Here is a 19,547-nt window from a genome sequence, read left to right as displayed (position 1 = left end):
ACTCTGATGAACTTTATTGTAAAGCAACGTGTCTTCGGGAATACTCGATGCTGGATTTATTCAATTGAATGGCAAAAACGTGGCTTGCCCCATGCACACATTCTGATTTGGTTGGTAGAAAAAATTCAACCAGACCCAGTTGATGATATCATATGTGCTGAGATCCCTGATCCTGAAACAGATCCAGACCTACATGATGTTGTAATCAAGAATATGATTCATGGTCCATGTGGCGTTATCAACCCTCAATCACCGTGTATGGTCAACAATGCCTGTTCAAAACGGTATCCACGAAAATTAACGGCAGAGACTATTACAGGCAATGATGGCTATCCTCTATATCGGCGTCGGTCAATCGATGATAATGGTCGAACTATCACAATAAAAGTGAAAGGTAATTGTTTGATTGAGGACATGTGTTACCTCATGTGTGGCAGTATGTTAGTTAAATTGGGAATGCCAGCACCAAATCGCGGAAGAAATGACGCATTTAATCGGGAATTGGAGCGTGAACTTGAATATGATTCACGTGAATTAGAAAAATTAATTCAAACAAATGTACCCCTGTTGAACCCCCAACAAAAGGAAGTTTATAGTACATTAATAAAGGCAATTAGTGATGGAAATGGTGGATTATTATTCTTAGATGCCCCCGGTGGAACTGGAAAGACATTCCTAATGTCATTGATTTTGGCTACTGTTCGTGCAAGATCTGATATTGCAGTAGCAGTTGCTTCTTCTAAAATAGCAGCCGCATTATTGGAAGGATGTCGTACGGCTCATTCAGCGCTGAAACTGCCTTTGAATCTTCAAACCATTGAGCAACCAACGTGCAACATATCAAAGAACTCAGCAATGGCAAAAGTTTTAGTAGCGTCAAAAATCATTATCTGGGACGAATGCACAATGGCCCATAAACGTGCATTGGAAGCACTTGATAGAACATTGAAAGATCTGCGCAATGACACAAGATGTTTTGGAGGCGCATTAATTTTACTGTCTGGTGATTTCCGCCAAACACTGCCCGTTATTCCTAGATCGACTGCTGCTGATGAAATAAACGCTTGCCTAAAATCATCAAATTTGTGGCGTTATGTAAAAAAACTACACTTGACTGCAAACATGAGAGTTGAATTTTATTAAACAATCCATCTGCTCAAAATTTTTCTAATCAGTTGTTGACTATTGGTAATGGTTGTGTTCCTGTAGACCAAGAAAGTGGATTGATTTCATTTCCATCCAATTTTTGCACCTTTATCTCAACAAAAGATGAACTAATCAGCAAAGTATTCCCAAATATCAATACTAATCACAAAAATAACAATTGGTTGATAGAGCGAGCAATCTTGGCAGCTAAGAACAAGGATGTGGATGACTTGAACTTTTTAATTCAGAGTCAAATTGATGGTACTCTGCAAACATTCAAATCTATTGATTGCGTAACAAATGAAGATGAGGCCACTAACTATCCAACTGAATTTTTAAACTCTTTGGATGTGCCCGGCTTACCACCCCATAATTTACTTTTGAAGGTTGGTGCAGCAGTCATAATGCTTCGCAATCTAAATCAACCAAAATTATGCAATGGAACACGTTTGGTTGTAAAAAAATTGATGATAAATGTGATTCACGCGACGATTCTTAAAGGAAAATTTAAAGGTGAGGAAGTTCTTATTCCAAGGATTCCGATGATTCCTACCGATATGCCTTTTGAATTTAAACGAACTCAGTTTCCGATTCGTCTTGCATTTGCCATGACGATTAATAAATCACAAGGTCAATCTTTGAGCGTTTGTGGACTAAATTTAGAAAATCCATGTTTTTCTCATGGACAACTATATGTGGCATGTTCACGTGTCGGCAAACCATCTGCTTTATTCATTCTTGCACCTAATAACAAGACAAAAAATGTTTTCGACTGAAGAAAGAGAATCAATATTAATAAATTAATGTATCTGTGGCTTTGCTGCTTATTGCGATTTAAATTATTTTAGATATCTTACGAATTGTGTTTTTTATTTTGTTTTTCTATTTAAATTTCAGATTAGTTGTGAAGGAAAAAAATCACATAGGACCTAATTTGATTTATTTTTTACTTTGTCTTTTATTCTGCACATTTCAAGCACCAATGTGGATGCTGTGGACCCTTTAAGGCGGTACGAAGTTCGCCGGGTCAGCTAGTCTATATATATAAAAGAAAGTCGTGTTAGTTACACCATTTATAAGTCAAGAACGGCTGATCCGATTTGGCTGAAAATTGGTAGGGAGGTAGCTAAGAACTGAGAGAAGGACATAGGATACTTTTTACCCCGTTCCCGATTCAGGATTCCGCCTCTATGGTCTCTAAAAGTTACAGAAATATCCGTAAGAAATGCATTGCAGCAAACATATGTTATTAAGTGAAAGAGCCTTTTCAAATTTAATCAGCTGTTCTTTGTAAACATATATAATGCGACAAAAGATATGTTTATATCATTTAATTACTATTTTAAATTTCTTTACACTTTTTCGTTTCGCCTATTTTCGTTTCAAAATTACATTGAGCGCCTTCATTTATTACATTGTATGTGCGCTAATGAATTCCGACTTTTTGACTCCTGTCCACGATGGCCTAATATAGTTCAATTGTATACAAAAATCATAGAATATTGGAGAAAAATTCCAGTTATTTCACAGGTGCATATTGAGACTGTTTTAAAATTTAAATCTTAAATAGATCATGAGCTTGGAGTATCTTTCAGTGATTATCATTTATATCAGAAGGGTAATAACGACATTCAAAAGAAATATGCCTCCTATGTCCCAATTTTTCTGTAGGAAATCGTGTGCGAAGCCGTGCGTATTTGGTTGTAATTGGTATTTTATTGAAAATGAAGAGTTTTCGTTATAAAATACTACGAATTTATTGACGAACTAGCTGTTACCCGCAGCCAATTGCGCATAATTGCTTTTACTAAGTAATATAAGGACTTCGGTTCTTAAGATTTGCGTGCGAAGCCGTGGGTAACTGCTAGTCTATTTGTATAAAAGAAAGTCATGTTAGTTACACTATTTATAACTCAAGAACAGCTGAACCGATTTGGCTGAAAATTGGTAGGGAGGTAGCTAAGAACTGGGAGAAGGACATAGGATACTTTTTATCCCGTTCCCGTGGTCAGGATTTCGCCCCACTGGTCTCTAAAAGTTAGGGAAATACCCGTAAGAAATGCACTGCAGCAAACATATATAATGCGACAAAAGAAATATATGTTTACATCATTTAAAGTTGGTTCTCAGAACTCCGTGCGTACATGTTCTCTCGATCGAGACAACAAAGCAAGCTCAATCATGGCATCGGAGATATAACTAATTCGATCCAGAAGTGATACACGCGCAAAGCCTAAAATAAAAACCATACGCAATTTCGCTTAACATCTGAGGCTCATAATCATTAGACTGTAATAATAAGTACCTACAATATGCCTATTTTTTGTTTCAAAATTACATTGAGCGCCATCATTTATCACATTGTATGTGCGCTAATGAATTCGACTTTTTGACTCCTGTCCACGCTGGGCTAATATAGTTCAGTTATATACAAACATCATAGAATATTGGAGAAAAATTCCAGTTATTTCACAGGTGCATATTGAGACTGTTTTCAAATTTTAATCTTTAACAGATCATGAGCTTGGAGTATCTTTCAGTGACTACCATTTATCTCAGAAGGGTTATAACGACATTCAAAAGAAATGTGCCTCCTATGTCCCAATTGTTCTGTAGGAAATCGCGTGCGAAGCCGTGGGTAACTGCTAGTAAATAAATAAAGCAAAAAAGATAAATTTAACAATAAATTTGGTAGTAGTAATCTTTGCAGATCTGAGAGTTCTGGTTGTCTTCCAATATTCAAGTGTTCATCATCTAGTAAATGTCTTTTCTGTTCTTGGATTCAAAAATCGAGGTTCACCAATTTAATACAAATAATAAAAGTATTACTGTATTTAATAACTCAAATGTTTATTAACTTTGATGAGAAATGCTTCTTCTCAGTCTCCTATTAAGCCATCCTTCCTCTGAATAAAAATTCCATTATTGTAGTCACCAGCTGATCTAAATTCACTTTATAACTCCAGGTGTTGTAAACTTACTTTGCATAACAATCTCCTTGATATTAAGATTTAATGTATTCTGTGGTATTTGGTCTAAAGACATTTTTTTTATCTGATGATTCAATTTTACAATAGTTTATGTATCTCTATCTTATATGTATGATAATTAGTTTTTATGTTAATTGATTAATTTTGTATAATAAAGATTTTACATAAAACAGCTTAAGAATATTGAAAGTAAACTTTATACATAAAGATTTTGTCTCCGAAATTAATTAATTTTACTTCGTTTTTCAATTTATCCATGAATTTTTACTTTTCAAAAAAAGTTATGGATATGGATATTAATATAACTCCTAGACTGAATCAAGGAAATAGGATGATGTAGTGACATATAGTGAACAGGGATCGGGAGGCAAGAGCATAGGCGTATAATGTATTTTGTAAGGTTTACAGGTATTCATTCATTCAAAAAATTAATACTGAGGGTACAAATTAGGGCAGCGGCCGCGTGGTTCACAAAGTAGACATACGTTTCCTTTTAAGAACTTAAACTAATCTTAAATATTATAAGTAAATTGGGACAATTCTAAAAGTGGAATATACTTATACCCAAAATGGAATATCAGCGCGGAAGTAGACGCTTTATGACTATTATAGTAAGGTTCTCAGTCCAAAGTATGTAGCTTATGTAAGTTATGTCTGTAAAAATTATATTGGCAAAACAATGACTCTTTTAAAAGTTGAATAGCTAAATCCTTTGGTTTACATTCATTAAATTTGTATAAATGATAATAACCGAATTCAATGTCAATAAACAATGAATCGCAAATTATAGAAATTAAATCATTGGTTTGATATTGTTCACAACAATTCTGGGAAACTATTAGCTGCACATGCGATTAAATATAACCAAAATTATTGGCAAATCGAAAATTGCTCCAGCTTTAAAGGAATTTATTATTCATAACCAAAAACTGAATCTAATTTAAATCTAATAAATGTCAGAAATGTTTAAATCATTCAGCGCTTAATTTTAAACTCTATACAACCGGACGATCTAAATATAAGATAAACATTCCTCTTCTTTTTAATTTTATTGCTTTGTCGAAAATTACAAATATTTTACTTAATAACTGATGGAAAACTTTGTTTTAACATTCATTAATTTTTATTATTGTGGGTTTTTTCAAGAACAATGAAGAATATATACCTGATATATGTGATATAAGTCTACTTCCGTTTGAAAAGTATCGTAGGAATCCATTGTATTAAATTACAAGTGCTTTCATTAAGGAAGCTAGGGACTTGACTTTAGGGTTTGTCCACATTTGTCTAAAATAGTTAAAGTGGTGTTGAATCGCTATTCAACCACATACATAGACTGTTCCAGCGGCGTGCGTAGCCACTGTACTAGAGAGATTATAACTCGAAGCATACAACAGAATTAATAAGTTATTGTTTTGCTTTTCTATTGTCACATCACGTCCTGCAGTTGGACCCATTGTGAATTGAACTACAAAGATCATAACTGTCATTACACACTGAGGTGGTAGGAGGTGAGGGGAGGGGGACAGCTCAACAATGCCCGTTGCTAAGTAACAGGGAAAGCCCCACTCCACTTTCACTTTAGCTCCTCAGCTCTGTAGACGCAGTGTTCGATTCCGTCACCACTCCCGGGTTCCGTGTTCGTCTATCACGTGATATCTATCTGTCAGGTAATAGATCTAGTTTTTCTTATTTACTACTTCAAGTAACATAAATCAGTTGTTCATATACTTAATTTAGTTTTAATTACTTGGAAAATATATTAATATTTTATATACTAATGTTTGTTCATTATCAAGACACACCGGGATATAAAAGTTGTTAAAATATGAAATTACAAATATGTTTCTGGGAAATATAATTTGCTGAGCGTTACATTTACACACACACAAACTTTTACAGAACAAATGTTTTGATCCAGTAAAGGGTGAACACTTTTTTCAAGTTTTTACACTTCTTGTAAATAAATCTTTTTATTAAAGATCAAAATTAAATTAAAGATTATTTTAGGTGAGCGGTCCAACGTTGACAATTGACATGGTTGTCGTATATACAAACAAAGTTTTTTTGTTTTGACTGGAGTTTTTTGCTTTGAGTTTATTATTGAAGATGAATAATTTTTAATTATAACAGGATTTTGGGTATGCTCTTCAAGGGTAGAAGACATTATAATAGAAGACATTATTAAAACGCCAAATGTCTGAAATTCTGTTTTACTTAAAGTCGTTGTTTGTATATTTGACACCAAAACAACACTTCAACATGTTATAAGCAGTATAATTGGAGAATCTCAGAGTTTCCTGCAAAAATCTCATGAACGGATTCACGGATGCCGTGAACCGGATTTGTAGTGCCAGGTTACATAGGTAACGGTTAACATGGTAACATTTGAAAGTAAAATAATTGTTAAGTAACTTTCGTTTTTTAAATATTTCATATGAGTTTCATTAAAGCGGACTAGTCTATATTATAAAATATAATTTTTTGGCGTATTAATCGAATAGTTTTGATATTTACTAAAGGACATTATTGGCACAGATGTTAAATGGATTTAACCTTGGCCGGGATGTGCGTTAGCTTTCCCAAACCCTGACTCCTATGTTCTCAGTGGGTTGATATCCTCAACACCCGTCACCATTAACGTGACAGTGTTACGTTTTTAGTTATTTTATTGGTCTAATTATTTTGGAAATGATAAATTATCGTAACCTTTTCTATAAATCTAGTAAAGTTGTTGAATTTAAGGTCGTAGTAATAACGTACCAATTTCTCAATCGACGATCATTATCACACAACTTAATTAATTAGTTATAACTTAATAAAATCTATGTATTATATAAACATCAGTGTGTGTACATATGTATTATTTACGCACACACTTACTCCAAACAGGGGCAAACTAGTATGTATCTAATAAGAAAGATATAAGTTAATGCGGTATTATGAGCCCTACATTTTCTCTTCGTAGATCCTGAACGTTCTATCACAATGAGAACAATGAGCTGAAAGTCGAAAGTCATTTCGCACATCTATCTATTCCAGTAACCCAGTTCAAGATGAATTTACGACCACCTACGAAGGGATAGAATTAATCTTTTACACATTATTTTCTGTCTTCACTTTTCAGGAAATAACGTATTACACACAGGCATTAGACGCACGTGAGTATTCAACTTCGTGTATACATTAGGCTATAACTGTCTCTTACTGTAGAAGCTTGTAATACAACGAAGCCGGGTATTTACAACGAAGTAATAACGGTATTTTGGATCAGCACGCATGGTACACATCCTCTACTTGTACAGTATGCAAATGAAAATGTAATTAAATAATGTGATTTTTGAAAATACTCCATGTAATATTCTGAAATAATACTAATTTAAGTAAGAAATTTTCATTTGCTTTATGTTCTTACCCCGTGGTAGAGGCGAATAGAGCGAATTCTTGAAATGTATTCTTCAATTTTTACCATCCCTAATGAACTAAACCTTTATTACTTTCTCACTGACTTAGGTCCTTTTGAAATGAAACAGTGCCTTAAACTCATTGTTATGGCATGATTTACGTAAATAATTATAATTTAATCGTGTTCTCTAAAATGGCGAAATATTTTTGTAAGCGATTCCAGATGCGTACATTAGTATACAACACATGTTTAGTGCATATTTTTACAGTTTTAAATACATTTTAAAATGTTTTGTTGTTTGACCTTAAACAATTTTGATCTATTCAATATTCTTATTTAAACGCCCTGGGTCACTTAAAATTACCATCTTCTGAAATAATTTTAATTCATGTTCTTTAAACTTATGGATGCCATGTCATAATCACCATAAGTATAGTTATATGCTGTAATAAAGCAATGGAATAGATTATTCCAAGAGGCTAATTAATAATTTCAGTGTAATTTTTGGGATCAAAGCTCATAGAAAATATATAAACTTTTATAATTATATTGAAGCTGAAGTTTTCTTCTAGAGGGTAGTCTACATATGTGGGACAAGTGAAAGACAAAACAGGTTAGTGATACAGGTAACAGGTAATTATAATATGATATGAGTAAAATGTAATCACTACTCTATTTAATAATTAACTATCTTTTACGAGGGGACTGCCGAAATCAGACACAAAAGGGATTGAGGACACTGTCATTTGACTTGTCTCAAGTTTTTCTCCAATATTTTTACAAGTTTTTGGAGGAATATAGTTAAAAAAAAAACAAAGAATATGTAGACTTTTATCGTCAGAAAACGTAGTTTCCTCTCATTATGTTTAGAATCTTGGAAATGAAATTCTAAAAAAGTTAGTAATATTACTGGTACTTTTGGGATCTGTTAATTAAAAATTAGGACAGTTGTTATCATGTCAACGTAAAACGTTACTATGCATTCACGTCATTTCAGAAGGTATGAGTAAAGGACGTTTTTTAAAAACATTCTGTTGTCCTCATTTTTAAAAGAGTTGCTTTTTAAGAACTTTGTCAGTGTGACTCGTAATTTATCAAATTTTACTCATACCGTAGTGACCAACACCGTCATGCTTTATCTTTGTCTTGCCCTGAAGGTACCGTCCTCTGGAGAAGATTCACTGCCCGCGCCGATATTAATACTAAATTTAGGATATACGTTCATATCAAACTTTCATCATAAATGTAATGAAGAATGTGTTTTAAGTATGATCAATTTATAGCCTAATTATCAATTAGTACCTACCATATTTTACTCTGATTTCATGCAGAATCCGAAACAGAGGATTTCGTCTAAATTATGTCGGAGAATTCAATACTGAATTCAATCTGTTCACCAGAGTGCCATGAACCTTAAACAATTATCTATGCAGTAATAAATGTTGCTGAGAGATCTGGTATCACAGGAGTACCTATTGTAATACTTAAGCCTCAAACAATCTTAAAACATGGTCGTTCAGATAGCTGGTTTTATAAAACTGACGACCGCCATCATTCCAGATCAGTTCACATTATTACTGTCAAATAATTACATCTTAAAACAATAATTAAATAAGGAGCTAAAAATAAACAAAGATTGGCATCTATAGGTTGTTAACATCGTGCAAACGTACTCGAAATACCAATTTAGTCATTCCACACTCCAAAGAGAAATAGTGGTTACTTTTGACAGAATGACATGTGTTATAGTGACTAGATGAAACAGGATGTTTGCCCCTGTGTGGGAGTAGTTTGGCTGAACAATTAAACACAAATATCTACCAAACCCAGACTTCTGTTGAAAGTCATCGCATGTCCTTGTGTGTGTACGCATGCGCTCACCACACACATACACAGACACACTGCTATAGCGAAGGCCAAGGCCTTAACTTCTGCCTCGTTTACTTTGAACCACACTTGTCAAAAGTTAAATGTTTATTTTTAAAAATTATACTCAGTTTTAAACTTCACATTTCAACCACTACTTCCAAAAATATCGATAGACTAATATTGCAGGATTACTGTACATAAACTGTGGCTCTTGCACAATAGTAATAAATAGATGATTTTCATAGTGAGAAAACTGCTTAATGCCAAAGTTTTTTAATGCGATCTTAGATAGTAGAGCCAAAATATAAAATAATAGAGTAAGTTATACTTGCGTCCTTATATTTCCATGTGAACTTTTAGTTAGCTAGAGGTAGTCACGTACGGAGATGTTCGCACTAACTGTGGAGGGAGGGTGGTTCGATGTCTTATTTTCCTTTGAAATATTACGAACTAAAACGTACTGCATGTTTATTTTACACATAATTAACCGCAAAGGTTGAGATATTTGGGTAAAAGGGTTGATCTACAGGCCTAGTTATTGCGGAAGATGGCTGTTGGAGTGGGTGGGCTCCTTTAATTTTAAAGGTTTTAGTGAAGTGAAACAATCAACTTACATTGAGTAATACATTGTCTCTCCTGCTCACTTTGACTGGAAGAGGTTGGAACAGTTAGCTTCCACTTCTCCCAATGTGACATGACTGAGATTGTGCCCGTTGATAGGTGTAATACAGGATCTAGACAGGATGCGACTCCTACCACGCAAGCCTGAACTATGTGTGTGGTCACAGGTAAACCTTTCCCGTTTCAGTCGCAAAGGAATCGTCAGAACTTGAGGTTTTATTGTAAACTGTCTTTTAAAGTTTGATTCTTAGCTACTGAAGTATTTATAAACAAATGACTATATAAATACTTTACAGATAGGCTAAAAGATGGGAAATATCATTGAAATTTCCAGGAATATTAATATGGTCTCTGTTGATATGCAACTTTGAAACTCCATATCATATTTTTTTTATTGCAGATATGAGTAATTCAGTAATTATAATGAGAACTGGTAACAAAATACAAACAGATAACCTAAGCACAAAAGTAATCACGTTACTGTCCCTCCTCCTGGAGGATTGAGCGCGCTTGTCTGTAAAAAAATGAGATGTTTCTGTTTCTTGTTCCAACTAATACAACTAATATAACAACTTTCGGGGCCTCTTGGCTACTCGTAGGAACCTATTGGTTGAAATTCTTCATCTTGTAGGACTCTAATGTCGTAATGTAAACTTAACTAACTTAACTTGTAGCATAAGTATTTAAGCAGTAAATTACTCTAACAACATCATATAAAAGATTAATTTCTGTCATGATAACAGTTTTCCTGTGTGTACCTGTAGCTGGCCAAGGTTGTGTCTGACTTCCGGCGCTTTGCTGTCACGAGCACGTGGCCATCATGGGAAGTGCTGGCTGTAATTTTAGTGGTCTATGACTTTCAATGACATTCGGCGCATTCGTATGCCACTCAGAGTTGACATTGGCCCAGTGTCAACAATTCCGATAAAGGTGTGCCCTAGAGTTCGAGTGTTCTTGAATACTATGAATTATTGAGTTTTTTACTTTGACTGTATGATGGGGTATTCTTTATTACATACTATAATCAACAGGTTTTGTTTTTTCCTCTTCCAGTTTTCATAAAGACGGATTCGGAAATCTTTTTATGGCGTAAATGATTTACAGAACGAGTACAGTATCCGGTATAGTTTTTCTTGTTCCATAAATAGTCGGGCGTGCCAAATGCTGTATAGGATTCCCATGAGAAACACAAATTTGAAAATTTGGACGTTTGAGTTAACTCATTAGCTTCCTAATTTTTAAAACTATTATGCAATCGGAGGTTCAAGTAGTCCCTGAAAGGAATTAAAAATTATTACAATATATCTTGAAATATAATATTAACAAACATAACACTCTGGCAAGAAGAATACAACTTTGCCTTTGGGTCGAAACACAACCTTGTTTCACTTAGTTTGTTACTCACCAACTATTACTGTGTATTGGATACTGTAATAATTGAGTCAGTCATTATTATTTGTAGCTTTATCGTTTTAAAACTTATCTGTATACGACATCTTTCGTGCGATCCTCACGTTGCAGAATCATGAGACTGTCGTCTGTCGGCCACAGCAAGTGAATACGGTAGCATCTATGATATTTCGGTGCAAGGTTTTGACTTGCAGTTTTGTGCCAATACTTAGTTGAAGAGGTATGAGATTCCGTAGCAACATTATTATAGATCCAGCTTTCAAACACAGATTGGATGTAAAATTCCTGGCGAATTAAGACGTAGAAACTCACAGGATAGTAGTCAGTCTTCTGGTTATACTTCTGAATCGATGGATTGATACTTCTTAACTTAAGTGGAGAATTATCCCAATAAACAATCATTAATGTATGGTACAAAGCCATTTTTAGGAATTAGGGTCGATTTATTCCCTAAGCCTAGAAGTTTCTTAGAACTTTAATTTGTGTACGTCCGGATAAATATTTTCTGTCAATTTCTTTAGGCCTTGAAAATCCTCGTAAAGGCTTTACGGAATATTTACAATACCAGCCTCCAAACTTCTGTACTTTCATGTCTTCTATGTCTGAAAGTAAGTGTTTCAGACTATTCATTAGCTAATAGGACAATGTAAAGGTGTACTCTAATGTTTACGCGCAAATATAAAATTTTACTATACTAGGAGTAATTAATCTCCTCACATAACGCAATTATTTCGTATTCAAAATTAAAAACAACCTCTTCAGTAAATCAAGAGCGAGAATGTTTATAATAACTACGGATTTCACAGAAATGACCTTTAAATACTATATGTGGAAAATGTCTGCTTCCGAAGTAGTGTGTGGCTTGAGAAATATTGTAAGAGATAGTAGGCCAGTCAGTCCCTTCATAACATCGAGGTAAGCAACATGCACATCAATTTATTTTTAGTATTTAACATACAAGCTGAATTTCCCAAAATCCTTACCTATTAAGCATCTAGAGCATACAAAGTATATTGTGCCAAGTTTCATCGTCCAAAGCCTTGTAGTTTTTGAAAAAAAATGTAAAACTTCAGTCAGTCAATTTATTTGGCTTATGCAGGGTGATTCATGAACATATGCAAATGTTTATATAAGCATGGCCAAAAATGGAGTGAAAAAACAAACACATTTTTCACATTTGGGCAGCAAAAATTGTTGTTATTTCACCAAGAAAAAGATACATACATCTTGTATAAAATGTTATACTGGGCAAAACTGTGTAAATAAAGTACAGAGAAAACGAACAGATGCTAATTTACGTAATAATTTTTAATAAAAGAAAATTTGATCAACACTTAACACTAACATTAGTAGCATAACACGTCTCCAAAAGAATTTTATCAAACTTTTGGAGACGGTTTTTGTTTGGAACAGAGGTGACTGAATCAAAAGACCGAGATTCTTAAGACCGAGAATTATTATAGGAACAAGATGACAGTTATGCAAAGGACTGGACTTCGTGTTGTATATTCTTCCAATTCTGAGATAATGAAGTGGGATACTATTTAACTTAACATTTTGAGTTGACTCTCTCGAACCTTAAATCATTGGAAATAGGGTAAAAAATTACTTCAAACCAATATTTAAATAATTCACTTTTGTTTAACGTTATCTTCATTATTAACTGTTAGTTACTTATTGTTACGTTATGTCCCATCTTTATAATTTGGATTGAGGTACCTTCAATAAAAACGTTACAATTGTGGCAAAATCTACTCAATATGAGCTAATGATGAAATGTGGAGTAGGTGTCCAGTCCAAGGAAAGGAATAGTACCGGCTCCATGACCTGTTGCCTTGGCGTTCGATCAGACCTAGCTGTAGGGCCATACTTACCACCATCGTGATAACAAGGTGTAACTGTTCCCTGTGGACTTCCTGTGATTTAGGGAGGTCGCTCCACTTGGTACATGCAACCCTGAGATGCTAATGACACACCACTAGAGCTCTACCCGTTGTTAAATTATGCGGGAAATCGTGTATGTTCAATGGTGTTTTCATGTTAGAAAAAGAATACAGATTTATAGGTTTATTTGTTATTGTCTTACTCACAGTTCGGAGGACTTATGGGAATATTAATTCATGGCGGATTTAAATAGAATATGAAGTCATATAGATTGTTAAGAAATGCTTATAGATGTTTACTCAGAAACTAGTATTATTTATTGTCCTAGCGACTACGAGAATTGTACAAAGTTTCATAGAATAAATAACTTGGAAACGTTAATCTTTCAGTTGACTTGCAGAGATGATTAAATACGGTTTCTAGCTGTATTACTTAATTCAGACTTCCATCATCTATTGGGCACGAGTAACCTCCAAATTAAGAAATTCACAGGAATAAATGAGCGTCATACTCCACAGAAATACCGACTTGAATGAAAGAGCCATGCATTTCATTGTCCTAAAAGTAAAACTGAATAGGAGTATATTTTCAAAGCCTCATTTACTTTAGCACGGAACATTCCTCATAGTATTGCTAGAAATTGACAATTATAGAGGCACAACTTCAATAATATTCCTTCAAACTTAGGGTACATTACTAAATGAGTTGGTATATTCCTGAATATGTCCATCTCTTTCTTAGTGTTAAGGTTTGTCGAGCGTCACTAGTTGTCATTAAGCGGTTGGAGCGATAATTTGTTAAGAACTTATCTGGACTTCCTTGAATATCACAAGCTAAAAGAACTTTACAAGTGTTTTAGTCGATGAAACATTGAAGCACGTTGAAGAATACCTTAATACCGCTCATGAGCAACTGTAAATTGCAGTTACCATAGTATTTGATTTCCTAAAATTGCGTGGGATAAAGCCTTGTACTACTTTTTATAGAAAATCTGGTGTTCATACCCCAGGGAAATTCCCAGGAACATTATATCTACAAAACAACATTAGTACAAGTCCAAGTGGAGAAGAAAAACCCTCTGAAGATTCTTCAAAAAAACCTTCACCATTGAAATCTTTTAGATAGTTTAAACATTTTTAATGGTCATGACTTATAAATGTCTCAAGGTCCTCCAGACCTCCAGATAAGACCTCACTCAATACCGCTCTAGACCTCTCAACAAGACCTTACTTTAAACCTTCCAAAGAGCTCCTTCTCTACCTTTAACTCATTATTACTTTAAAAATATCAACCTAATCATATTCTTACACAGACGGATCGATAGGTTTATTTGTTACTGTCTTACTGATAGTTCACAGTATTTACGGCCGTATTAATTCAAGGTTGATTTAAATGACACAAGGGTGTAATGTGAGTGAAATATTGAATATAGAAGTCACTAACTTGTTTTTGTTAGTTTTTATCATCATATCATGATTTTAAAATATTAATTTTATAACACTTTATACTACTGAGCACAGGTAAAATAGGAGCATAGAATTCTCACAAAAACAAGAACACACGACCCGGCGGCAGGTATGGTACCACAGAAACTACTGCACCACAAGCGAATTCTGATGGCTGGCCTTAGTTACTAACCACGGTTAGACGTCCACGTTTGGTTTCGTTGTTTGTCTTGCTTTAAGCTTTAGTGAGTTCCTGGTGTTGAACCGTTCAGTCTGGGATGAACAATGGTGATTCCCATGGTGTCTTTCTCTGTTAGTTTTTATTGACTTATCGGGTTCGACAATCACTAGATAACGGTATTGTTTTATGGTATTAGAAAGTTCGTTTTAATTTTTAAAGTTATTGTACGTTTACCTTCTGAAAATAAAACAGTTTGAATATAATTACCCATTGTCAATCCACTACACCATATAAGTAGTGCTGTTGTACGGAGACTTATACAACCGAAATTTTGATTTGTTCAGTTAGTTATATACGTGTATACTTCTGAGATTTTAAATAAAATTGGATATATTCCCGAGTGAAAAAAAACTTCATCTTCTAGGACAAAGGAGAACGAAAGCGAATAACACTGGATCTTCCAATTTTAAAATTATAAACAAATATTTTATTAGTGATAAAAATAAAAAAGATAAAAACCAAAGACAATCCAAATCCATAAGTCTCACTACGCTTTGGTAACTAGGTCAAGTCTACAGACTTTCTTAGAGATAAGAAATGGAGTTTCAGTGAGATTTTACTAAATAAAACCGTAAGATCAAATTTATTTAGAATCTAAGTTAAATGAGTAACCAAATTGAGGCAGTTATTTTCGTAAATTATCGTAAAAAGTATTAACACGGGTTTCACAAGGTTTACAATGGCATTGTACGAATATTTTTACTCCTGTTTAAACCGCTAACAAATGTTGACTATTAATAGGGTTAAAATAACAGATTTAAATGTATTTACTTGAGGAAGTAGGAGGGAGGGAGTAAGAGTCTATTGTAGTCCTGTATGACTCCCAACTCCCAGTGCGGTCATTGGTCACACGCAACACCTGAGAAAGCTCGTGAGATGCACGCATTATATCTGCCAAACCGGTCCATTGAGTAACGCGACCTACTCAAGCTGCGTGCTACCACCAAAGTTCCACAAAAAGATCTCTCGAGCACTTGTAAAACATTTAACGAACACGACTTGTACTTATCAGATTATTAATCTTTAAAACAATATAGGGATTAGACAGATGGTGCAAGTGTGATAATATAGAGACCTTTTAAGTCCATAACAAATGGTGGCGTGCTAGAGAGCAGATGGGACTATTTATTATAAGAGGCAAAATCAGCAAAGGAACAAAAAAATTCTAAGATCGGAGTAATTACAATGAGTATAAATACACACTTTTTAACATACTTTCTGAACACTAAACATTGGCGCCGGAAATTTAATTCACTCGAACCAGAAGTGGTCACATACGTGCAAAACCTACGAAATTGTGTGCGTAGCCGTTGGCATCTGCTAGATAAAAATAAAATAAACTTTTCGTCTATTATAATATGAAAAAATAAAATAAAACACTGAACACATAAACGAATATTATTTTAAGTGTGTGTTATTGGCGTTTAATAATTGGAAGGAATCGTATTACACATACAAATTAAATGGCTCATAATTTGACAGTATTTTAACAGCTATTATTTTAATCAAAATATAATTAATTTAGGTTTCATAACAGTATTAAAATGTATAGTAAAAATTAGACTACTCTGTCTCAAATCTGCATTGCTAGCAGGTACCCGCTGCTTTCGACGCAATTTAGTAGGCATTGCACGTGTATGACCACCGCTGGTTCAAGTGATTTATATTTCCGACGCCAATGTTGAGTTTGGCTTGTTGCCACAATCAAGAAAACATGTGGAAAACCGTATATTCATAGCCATTGTAATTTACTTTGTTCTTAGTATGTTATGTTTCATACTTTATTTTGCCTTGTGTTTCGATCAAGACAATATAATACATAGTAAATTCCGGAAACCTACTTGGGAAAAAGCGTCTACTTCCGGCCTTACTTACGGTACCGCAGTTTAGTTTGCTTTATTGTCTCTATCAATAAAATACACGTATGTAGTCTCGGAATCTATACTTCGGTCAAAAAATGTCTAATTTAGGTGTAAGATATTTCCCGTGCCACAGTAGAATTTGCCCTGTCCAATGAAGAAAATATAACATGCATAAGATTGAGAATCCTTCTTCCACTCAAAAAGCATCTACTTACAACCGTTTAAATTCACACCGGTATAATGTACTTACGTTGCCGTATATTCTTGGGATACACACTCACACAACCGGAAACCACAACCCTCACTACCTGTCTACTGTGTGTTATCAGTTGACACCAGAGCATAGATAATCTTTTATATGTTGTTATGTACTAAAATAATAGTATTATTTTTATGAAAATTAAATAAAGTGTTATTTTACAGAAATGAAATAATGATTTTCAACCATTACCTGTACACTTAAATGACAAATTTACTGTTTTATAGATGTATCGCATTGGACTAATGTTATTTATTTTGTATGAATATTAATTACGTACACAATACAAATTAATTGGAATAAATACATATGACCAAAACTGGTCAATATATTTCGATATTTTGATGGTTCAGAGAGCAAGTCTAAGAGCGCTTGGAATAGGTTTTTTTTAAAGATAATTCGAATCCCTTACTACCTTATTCTTACCATATCCTCATGAGTCTTAGCATACATAATAAGAAGAGGCGGTACATTTCAAAATGACTGCATTGTTAAAAACTGTAACGATCAGGACAAACAGGACTTGTACTCGCGCTATCTATAACTCAGATTTATACCTGTTACCGCAAGGTATAGACTGTTGTGTTATCGAACAAATACAGCCTTATCGGTAAACATTACCGAATCGTCCACTTCAAGAACAAGAATCTACATTGGTAACCGAATTTCACCGCTCCAAAACAGAAAACCCGATGGTTAGGGTACCGTGGTGTAGGACTCCTTTAGTTGCCATTAGTTTATTGAGTTGTTAATTGATACACTCGTTAAAGAGTTGACAATCTTAATTAGTACAAGATTATTCTCAATTCACAAGTATGAATTACTGTCGATATTGTGCGATAATAGCCTAATTATCGTATACAAAGGCGAAACGCTTTCGTGCTTGTTAAAGTACGCATTTACAATACACATAAATGTTCGTAAATATATGTCCTTCGACATTTATTTGTAGTGGGTAGTGTAATGTGTTAATAAATAAAGACTCTGTATTATTCTAAGATTAGACTATAACAGCCAATTATCCTAATGAATGTATTCGTATATGTCATTAAGCAATGATCCGCTCTGTTGTATAACACATTTATTTGTAGTGGGTAGTGTAATGTGTTAATAAATAAAGACTCTCTATTATTCTAAGATTAGACTATAACAGCCAATTATCCTAATGAATGTATTCGTATATGTCATTAAGCAATGATCCGCTCTGTTGTATAACACATTTATTTGTAGTGGGTAGTGTAATGTGTTAATAAATAAAGACTCTGTATTATTCTAAGATTAGACTATAACAGCCAATTATCCTAATGAATGTATTCGTATATGTCATTAAGCAATGATCCGCTCTGTTGTATAACACATTTATTTGTAGTGGGTAGTGTAATGTGTTAATAAATAAAGACTCTGTATTATTCTAAGATTAGACTATAACAGCCAATTATCCTAATGAATGTATTCGTATATGTCATTAAGCAATGATCCGCTCTGTTGTATAACACATTTCTTCAGGTTTGAATATAACAACTTTCCTCTGGCAAGCCTCTCACAAAAACAAAACAAACAAACTTATCGTAAAAATTAACCTTTTATTATTGAAACATGGTTAATGTGAACTTTATATTAAAATTCATAATATCAAAATTTATAATTAACAAGTATTTTTGTGGCAAAAGAAGGCCGAATATAATCTGACAAAATTTAATATAAATTCATTAATTTTTTAATGAATTTATATTGCTGTGATTTATTGTCATTTGCTTGATGAAAAAAATAAATGTCTAAAATATGTTCCATAGTATAATAACCGCGTTTATAATTAGTAGGTACAAGTGAGTAGGCTATAGGACAGTTCTCTGGTGTATAATACAATATATTATTAAAATCTGTTATTGTAATTATAATCATTTTTCAGTAAAGGATAGCTGACTATAGTTACATTCATTTAATACTAATGCAATAACCACGTCAACAAATTATTTATAATAACAAAGTATTCGTATTCGTAATTTGGATAAAATATTGTGAATCCTACAGTTTATTAGATCTTGTTAATGCTATTCTATGAAAATACAATTTCGAGAGTCCATAAGTACAATTTCTCAGATAGCGAACCTTTGCATTAAAATTAAATTTGACTATAATGTATTCAACATTACCCCGGAATCTAAAACATGAGGAAGTTGAATGTACTTTATTCGTTTACAACATGTAAAGCCTCGATTATTTTATGTCCACAGTGAAACTTGGGGTATTCTACAAATTAAACTAATGTGGTACTAAACAATAATATTAAACTATAACATCGACAAAAACAACTGATTTATGTTTGCGTAGCTTATGAACCGCAAACTGGCGTCTTCCAGAAAATATGAAGTCATATCCCTCCAGTCCTTCGACCTTTTTCTCTTATTTTCTTT

General features: G+C 33.7%; 1 protein-coding gene across 1 annotated transcript in view; it reads left to right on the top strand.

The window, feature by feature from the left end:
- The first annotated feature begins 5,721 nt into the window (after positions 1–5,721).
- Positions 5,722–19,547, top strand: part of LOC124368971 (clavesin-2-like) — a 33,308-nt gene continuing 19,482 nt past the window's right edge. The window contains exon 1 of the mRNA XM_046826555.1: positions 5,722–5,806. The gene's annotated coding sequence lies outside the window, so the exon portion shown is untranslated. The remainder of the gene's footprint in view (positions 5,807–19,547) is intronic.

Source organism: Homalodisca vitripennis, chromosome 1 (genome assembly GCF_021130785.1).
Source record: "Homalodisca vitripennis isolate AUS2020 chromosome 1, UT_GWSS_2.1, whole genome shotgun sequence".
NCBI classification, from domain to species: Eukaryota; Metazoa; Arthropoda; class Insecta; order Hemiptera; family Cicadellidae; genus Homalodisca; species Homalodisca vitripennis.
This window is presented reverse-complemented; position numbering and strand designations above follow the sequence as displayed.